Source organism: Zingiber officinale, chromosome 3B (genome assembly GCF_018446385.1).
Source record: "Zingiber officinale cultivar Zhangliang chromosome 3B, Zo_v1.1, whole genome shotgun sequence".
Classification (NCBI taxonomy): Eukaryota; Viridiplantae; Streptophyta; class Magnoliopsida; order Zingiberales; family Zingiberaceae; genus Zingiber; species Zingiber officinale.
The window spans coordinates 112,447,943-112,455,557 of NC_055991.1; positions in this window are offsets into that span (position 1 = coordinate 112,447,943).

Here is a 7,615-nt window from a genome sequence, read left to right on the forward strand (position 1 = left end):
TTCTCCAGACCAACTGGACTTTTGCTCAGCGTCCGAAGCTTCCAGTCTTCATGCTGGATGTCCGCTCCACGACCCGTCCAGTCTTCCACCCAGTTCGCGACACCAGGATTTCAACCTAGGGTTACCACCCCTTAGGATTTTGCCCGAAGCTCTCGACCCGCCAAGACTTTCTTCCTAGGGTTACCACCCCTAGGACCTAGGGTTGCCGCCTCCTAGGTCTTTCCCTTTGCCTAATCGTAGCTAGGACTTTTCTTCACCTAGGGTTACCACCCCCTAGGACCTAGGGTTACCACATCTTAGGGTTTTCCACCTGCCTAACCGCAGTTAGGACTTTTGTTTAAGTACACTTAGGACTTTCCTGCAATCTCATTCAAACTCATTAGATAACAAAACAACTTAACTTTAGACCCTTTGACATAATCAAAACACAGGTTCGATCGTCAGATGTTTCCCACACCAATAATCTCCCTCTTTTTGATTATGGAAACATGGTTCAAATTTAAGTAAAATATAATAATAAATAATGGAATTTAAACAAGGGCATGAATGTAATAATTTAAAAAAACTTTATGCTCCCCCTTTCATTATGTTTAAATTCTTAATTAATTTAAATTCTTAACTTCTTAACTTTGACTTTTCTCTCTCCCTTTGACATAAATAAAAAATAATACTAAGTAGAGAGAAAAAATATAAAGATAAAATTTTTTTAGCTCCCCCTGAAAGGTAGCTCTTATTTGAATATTAGTTTTGCAATAAGAAAGACAAACTTAGCAAAACTTTTAAGTTTTTTGAAAGTGAGTTAAACTTAGCTTTTGAAAATAAGTGCTTTGAAATACATTTAGATTTTTCAAAAAATAATTTGGCTAAATTTTAGCTTTAAAAATTACTTGAAAAAAAAACTTAGCTAATCTTAAGTTTTGAAACTTAGCTTTTTCCACAAAAAAAAAAAACTTAGCTAAATTTTAGCTTTGAAAATAATTGTTTTGTCAAGTACTTTAACTTTCAAAAGAAGTTGATAAGAACTTTAGTTTTAATAGTCGGTTTTATAAAAGTTTTGAAAAAAGGCTTAGTTAAAAGTACTCAGCTTAAAAAGAAAAAATATTTTACTTTTAAGAATATTGTGATAAAAACTTCAGCCTTTTTTTTAAAAATATTTTAATAAGCACTTAGCTTGAAGGATATTTTTTTTAAAAAAACTTAAATTTAGAAATATTTTCTTGTAAAAATACTTAGCTAAGTAAATGATCTTTTTTAAAAAAAACTTAAAATACTTTATCAAATACTTAGTTTCACAAAATGATTTATTTTTCATTCCAAAAATAGTTTTAAAAATGAACTTTTTTTTTTAAAGAAAACTATAACAAAAAAAAACTTAACTTGACTCCCTTCACTCCCCCTTGATTAATGCCTTAAAAATTTTGAGGATTCTAAAGTCTAAGCATATAAATAATAAAAAAATTATTATTTTCCTGATTTTTCATCTCACTCATTCTAGGTTATCAAGCATGTTCAGCTTATGAGTGCTTATGAGAAGAAGTTAACTTTATTTTAATTTTATCAATAAAAGTATGAGTTTAAATTTTTAAAATATAAGTTTAAATTTCAAATATGAGTTTAATTAGATTTAAACATTTGACAATAATTAAAATTTTAAAGATTTTGAAAATATATTGAAAATTAATTAAGTTTGAAATTATAAACTTATATATTAATTTTGATTTGAAAATTAATTATCTTTTAAAAATAATTAAGATTTTGAAAATCTAAGAGTTAATAATTTGAAATTTAATTATGATTAATAATCAAATAATTAAGATGTTTGGAATTCATTATGATTTAAAAATAATTATAATTTAATTATGATTTTAAAATAATTAACATTTTGAATTTAATTAGATTTGAAATTAAACTTTTTATAATTAATTATATTTTGAAATTAATCATGATTTTATAATTAATTATGAATTTTAATTGAGTTAGCTTTAATTTAATTAATTCAGGTTTGATTAACTACTTTAAACCTATGTTCATCTCACCCTTTTCTAGATTTTCAATCAGGGAACCTTAATAGTTTTGTGAGATGGTTAATTTACTCTTCAGTTTAAATTCCAATCTAAGGATTGATTTACAATTGAGTTAGACTTAGGTTTTTCAATTAGTCAATTAAATATTCATTTCAATGATTAGTTTCCAGGGTGTGGCGAGGCACTAGGCCTTCTTGGGTATGAGATCATCCACCACTTCTAGACAAAGTCTTTCAAGGAAATTGGATATTTAATTTTTCTTTTTGAAACCCCTAGGTCTAACTAGTCAAGTGTAAATCACAACTAGGTCCTTATATAGCCTAATATAAGCATGTATAATAAAAGTAGTAAGACAAGCATCAAACAATTCTATTTATAAATAAAGATGATTTTTCTATTAGCTCCCCCTGAATCATAGCCTTGATAAGGTCTATCAAGATAATGGATTTGATCCTTGGGGACCCAATATTGTCCAAGTCCAACTTGATTAATCAAGTTAGACTTGGGGACCCATGATTTGACTACTTTTCTATTTGATCGATTTACAAGGGATAAATAAGACTTGTATTTTCGTTTAACCTTAAATCCAAGTCCGGATCGGTTGTAGACAACTCTCTATTTTTCAAGAATTAGGTCCAGGTTCTTGGAACCCAAAGTGAACCGTTCCAACTGTCCTTTAGTTCCTTGACTTGATTTTTCAGGCTAGAATTCTCTTCCTCAAGCTTTTGGACTTGAGTTGAGGTTCCAGTTTGAACAAGGTCAGTTAAGGAGCTAGGGTTAGTCACTTCTTTAAGGGTTGTTATCTCCTTTTGAAGTGATTTGATCCGGACATTGGATTTAGCTAATTTCTTTAATAAATATGAAACTAAATTTTCTAGATCATCTACTTGAGTACCGTCGAATAGAGAACTTACAGTGGGGTTAGGCCTTTTGAAAATGGATACGGATGCGTGGCTTCACTTGGACTCGACTTCGGATTCGCTCTCGGTATCAAACTCAGACTCGATTTCGGCAACATACCCTTGTACCGGTAGAGCGAGGAAGTTAGTTTGCTTCTGTTCTTCTTCGTTGGACTCTTCAGATGTAACGACCCGACCCCTTGGCCCCTTGGGCGGCCACACTGGCGGCCCATTTGGCGGTCCCTTGGGTGACCCCACTGGCGGCCCAACTGGTGACCCCTTATGTCATCGACCGACGACCCTCGGGCGTGTGTCGTTACTCACAAGGTCTTTCCACCCCTGGCTAGTAGATTTTTACCTTTCCCAGGATTCGAACTTTAGACCTCCAGGATAAGTACTAGAGTTTATGAATCCTGCCGCTCACTTGGCTACCAGGATTCATAAACTCTAGTACTTAGCCTGGAAGCCTAGGGTTCGAATCCTGGGGAAGACAAAAAATCTACTGGCCAGGGGTGGGAAGACCTAGTGAGTAATAGCACGGCTGAGGGTCGTCGGTCGACGACATAAGGGGTCGCCAGTTGGGTCGCCCAAGGGGCTGAGGGGCCGGGTCGTTACATCAGAGGACTCGGACCACGTTGCTTTCAAGGACTTCCTTCTTCGTTGCTTTTGATTCGGACAATCCGACTTGTAGTGTCCCTTCCGGTTGCAGCCGTAGTAGGTAACTCCAGATTTTCCCTTCATGTTCGATGGAGTCACCTTATTCTTTTTGCACATTTTTCATATCAGGTTGACGAGTTCGGCTGTTATCTCATCGTCATCATCATCTGAGTCCGATTCATCTTCGGACTCGGGTTCGGTTCTACGTTTTACTTTTAGTTCCCGGGTTTTACTTGTACCTGCAATCAAAGCAATAACTTTCTCGGCTAGACGTGCATTAGTCTGTTCCTGCAATTCAAATTCTGAAAATAGCTCATCTAGTCTAATTAAAGAAAGGTCCTTGGATACTTTGTAAGCATCTACCATGGATGGCCACAAAGTATTCCTCGGAAAGGCGTTGAGTGCGTACCTTATTATGTCTCGGTTCTCCATCTTTTGTCCAATCCCTTGGAGTCTGTTCAGTAGATCTTGTATCTGCGTGTGAAGTTGGCTAGCCTTCCACCTTTCTGTATTTTTATGTTATATAACTTGTTTAAAATTAGATCGTGCTTACTTATTTTCGTATCAAAGGTGCCTTCGTGCAGCTCGATCATCTTCTCCCATAGTTCTTTCATGCTTTAAAATGGACCAACTCGGGTCAACTCTTCCTTTGTTAGACCACATTGAAGAGTACACATTGCTTTGGCATTGGCCTTGACCTTCTTTATTATACTTGCGTCCCAGTTCTCGCATGATACTGGTTTTCCCATGTCGTCGAGTAGGAGTGAGATGCTGGTTTTGATGATCATCCACATTTCGAACTAGGTTTGGAGGTAGAACTCCATTCGGCCCTTCCAGTAGTCGAAGTCTTGCTAGAAAAGAGCGGTGGTCGAGCTGTGCTATAGCCTTCTTGATGGGCCATTGTAGAGGAAACTCTCGCACACAAAAAGAAAATGAAACAAATATTCCAAGACTTGGTCTTGGATTTGTAGTGCGGGAGAAAAATAGAAATAGCAAAATTTTTTTAAAAAAATTAATAAAATATTAAAAAAAATATATAAAAAATATTATTACAAATTTTTGAAAATGTGATATTTCACTAATACCGAACAATAGTGAAAAGATGAAAATAAATTTTTTAAAAATATTTTTAGAGGGAAAAATGAAAGGTGTAAGGTTTTATTTTTGGAAAAAGTGGATAAAAAAGCAAAATTTGTTCGAACGATAGTTGTACCAATTCAGAGCGACCCAATATGATACCAATTGTAGGATCGAAAGCACTAGACAAGGGGGGGGGGGAGTGAATAACGCTCGAGACTTTCACGTTCGTTTCAGAAAACTTTTGAGTAATACGCAGCGGAAATAAAACACTAATGTAAACACACGAACACCAAGAGTTTTACTTGGTTCGGAACCTGTGGCGACTCCTACTCCAAGGCCCACGGTCATTAAGCGCTTACTTTGGGCAATCACTATCAGTTCGGAAAATTACATTTTTGAATTATAATATTAAAGTAATAAAGAAAATTATACCGACGACTTAGAACAATAAACTTGAAGCTTCTGGTCGTCGGGGTTGAGTTACAGCTTTGTCGGATTGATCTTTGAGTAGCACACGGAAGAATTATTGTCAGATTTTGTTGTTTCTTGCTGCTGGTCAAACCAGACATATATAGTGTTGGAACCCCAAGGTTGTTTTGGTGTGATCAACAAGTTAAGTTAGGTCCTGTGTGTTTCTAACCTTGTGTCTAATTGTGCAGGAGCTTAGGAGCACAGGTAGTCGAGTGGAAGACGCAGCTAGCATGAAGGACGGCAGTCCGAGGGACGAGGTGCTGCGAAAGAGTACACCGGCGGACGAGAAGGAAGCGTGCGGTGGTTCCGAGGGACGAAAGCCGGAGCGGAAGATTGCTCGGGGAGCAAGAGACGCAGCTAGCGAGAAGGACTGCACGCGGTGCGCCCGAGGGACGAAGACTGCGGATGAGTACGCCGGCGGACGAGAAGGAAACACGCAGCGATTCCAAGGTACGAGAAGCCGGAGGGAAGTCCGCTCGAGAAGACCGAAACTTGGGTTCGGGTGAGCCCTATTCCGGATGACAGAGATCGCTCAATCAAGCGGATCCGAAGCAGAGGACCCGGACGAAAGTCAACCAGAGTTGACTCAGCATCCGGGGCACCCGGAACTGTCCGGGGCACCCGGAACTGTCCGGGGCGCCCGGACAAGCCCGGGGCGCCCAAAACCCTTCCGGGCGCCCAGGAGTTAGTTTTTGACCGGATCGAGCTTTGACTTGATCTGAACGTTGGGAGATAAAATTTATCCCCACCCAGGGCGCCCGGAACCCTTCCAGGCGCCCCGACCAAAGCTATAAATATAGCCTTGGTCCAGAAGCTTTGAATCAACTCAGAAATTTATATTCCAAACACTTGTGCGCTTCTATTCTAGTTTAGCTTATGTCTTTTGTGCTTTCACTGCTGTAAGAGGCTTCTCCGCCTGAAGGAGATATTTTAGTGCACGTTCATTCCTTGGATTAACAACCTCCTTGGTTGTAACCAAGTCAAGTTGTGAGCCTCTTCTTTCTGCTTTTTTATTTACTGCTAATTTACTTTATGTAAGTGTTCTGTTGAAAGTTCGAGAAGGGTTTTTGTTATTTTTTTTCAGGCTATTCAACCCTCCTTCTAGCCGGCCCAACGGTCCTACAGGTGGTATCAGAGCCGAGGCGCTTCAGGAGGACTAACCGTCGAATGAAGCAACGAGATGGCCGGACCAAGCATCCACCCGCCGAAATACGAAAGGGACTTCGCTACCTGGAAGAAGCAGATGCAGGTATTTTTTACTACAGACTTTTAATTAACCTTAACAATGGAATCTGTCTATGTAGCTCCAGAAGGTAAGGAAAAATGTCAATGGACAAAAAAAGGAGCAAGCTGAATTCGTGGCGAACGGCAAAGCAGAATACCATCTGCTAAGCATTCTTCCACCTCAAGAAGTCAATAGGATCGGGCGCTATGACTCGGCAAAGGAACTTTGGGAGAAGTTTCTCGAGTTGCACGAAGGTACGTCTGAAGCCAAGCTCACTAGACGAGATCTGCTTCGCAATCAGCTCACCAGCCGACGACTTGGGGAAGACGAGACAGTCACACATCTTCACTCCAGAATAAAAGAAATAATCACCGGACTCTTGAATCTCGGAGAAAAGGTAAGTAACCGAGATTCGCTCAGGTATGCGTTAAATTCGTTTCCAAGAAATTCAAAATGGGCATCACTAGTAGATGCCTTTTACATTTAAAAATATTTAGAAAAAATTTCATTAGAAGAATTTTTCTCGACCTTTGAAGTGCACGAATCAAGATGTGCAGGTACGAAGGAGTCCAAGAACAACGTCACCCTCAAAGCCTCGAGAGACGAACCCGAGTCGGAATCTTCTCTCGACGACGAGGAAATGGTAATGATGGTAAGAAGATCTAAGAAACTTTGTAAATCCAGATCTACTAACCATCCGCAGGGGAAGAAGAAAAGGACAATCCGCTGCTACCACTGCGACGAGGAAGGGCACGTCAAGGACAATTGCCCCAAGCTGAAGAACAAGGACAAACAGAAGGGTAAGAAGCTCATCCAAAAGCGAAAGGCCCTAAAGGCGACGTGGGACGATACGTCGTCCAACTCGGAAGTCGAGGCATTCTCCGGACTCGCACTGATGGTGAGTCATCAAGACGACGACTGCAAGTCAAGCTCTTCCGAGATGAGCATCGAGAGCATCGATGAAGGGGGAGCTTCGTCAGAAGAAAGTAGTAGTTCAGGGGAGACACGGACAACGAACTCGACAAGGTAAGTCAGGTACGTTCTCTTCCTCCTGATAAACTTTTTAAATTTGTTAAGTTATTAACTAAAGACTGCTGTAAATTAGAAAAAGAAATAAAAAATTTAAAAGTAATTCTAACTAAGTCTTGTCCCTTAGAAGAATTAGATAAATTAAAAATAGCAAATGAAAAATTGAAACTTGAAAATGATGATTTGAAAATTCAAGTAGATAACTTGAAAAACTATGCATGTTCATCTAA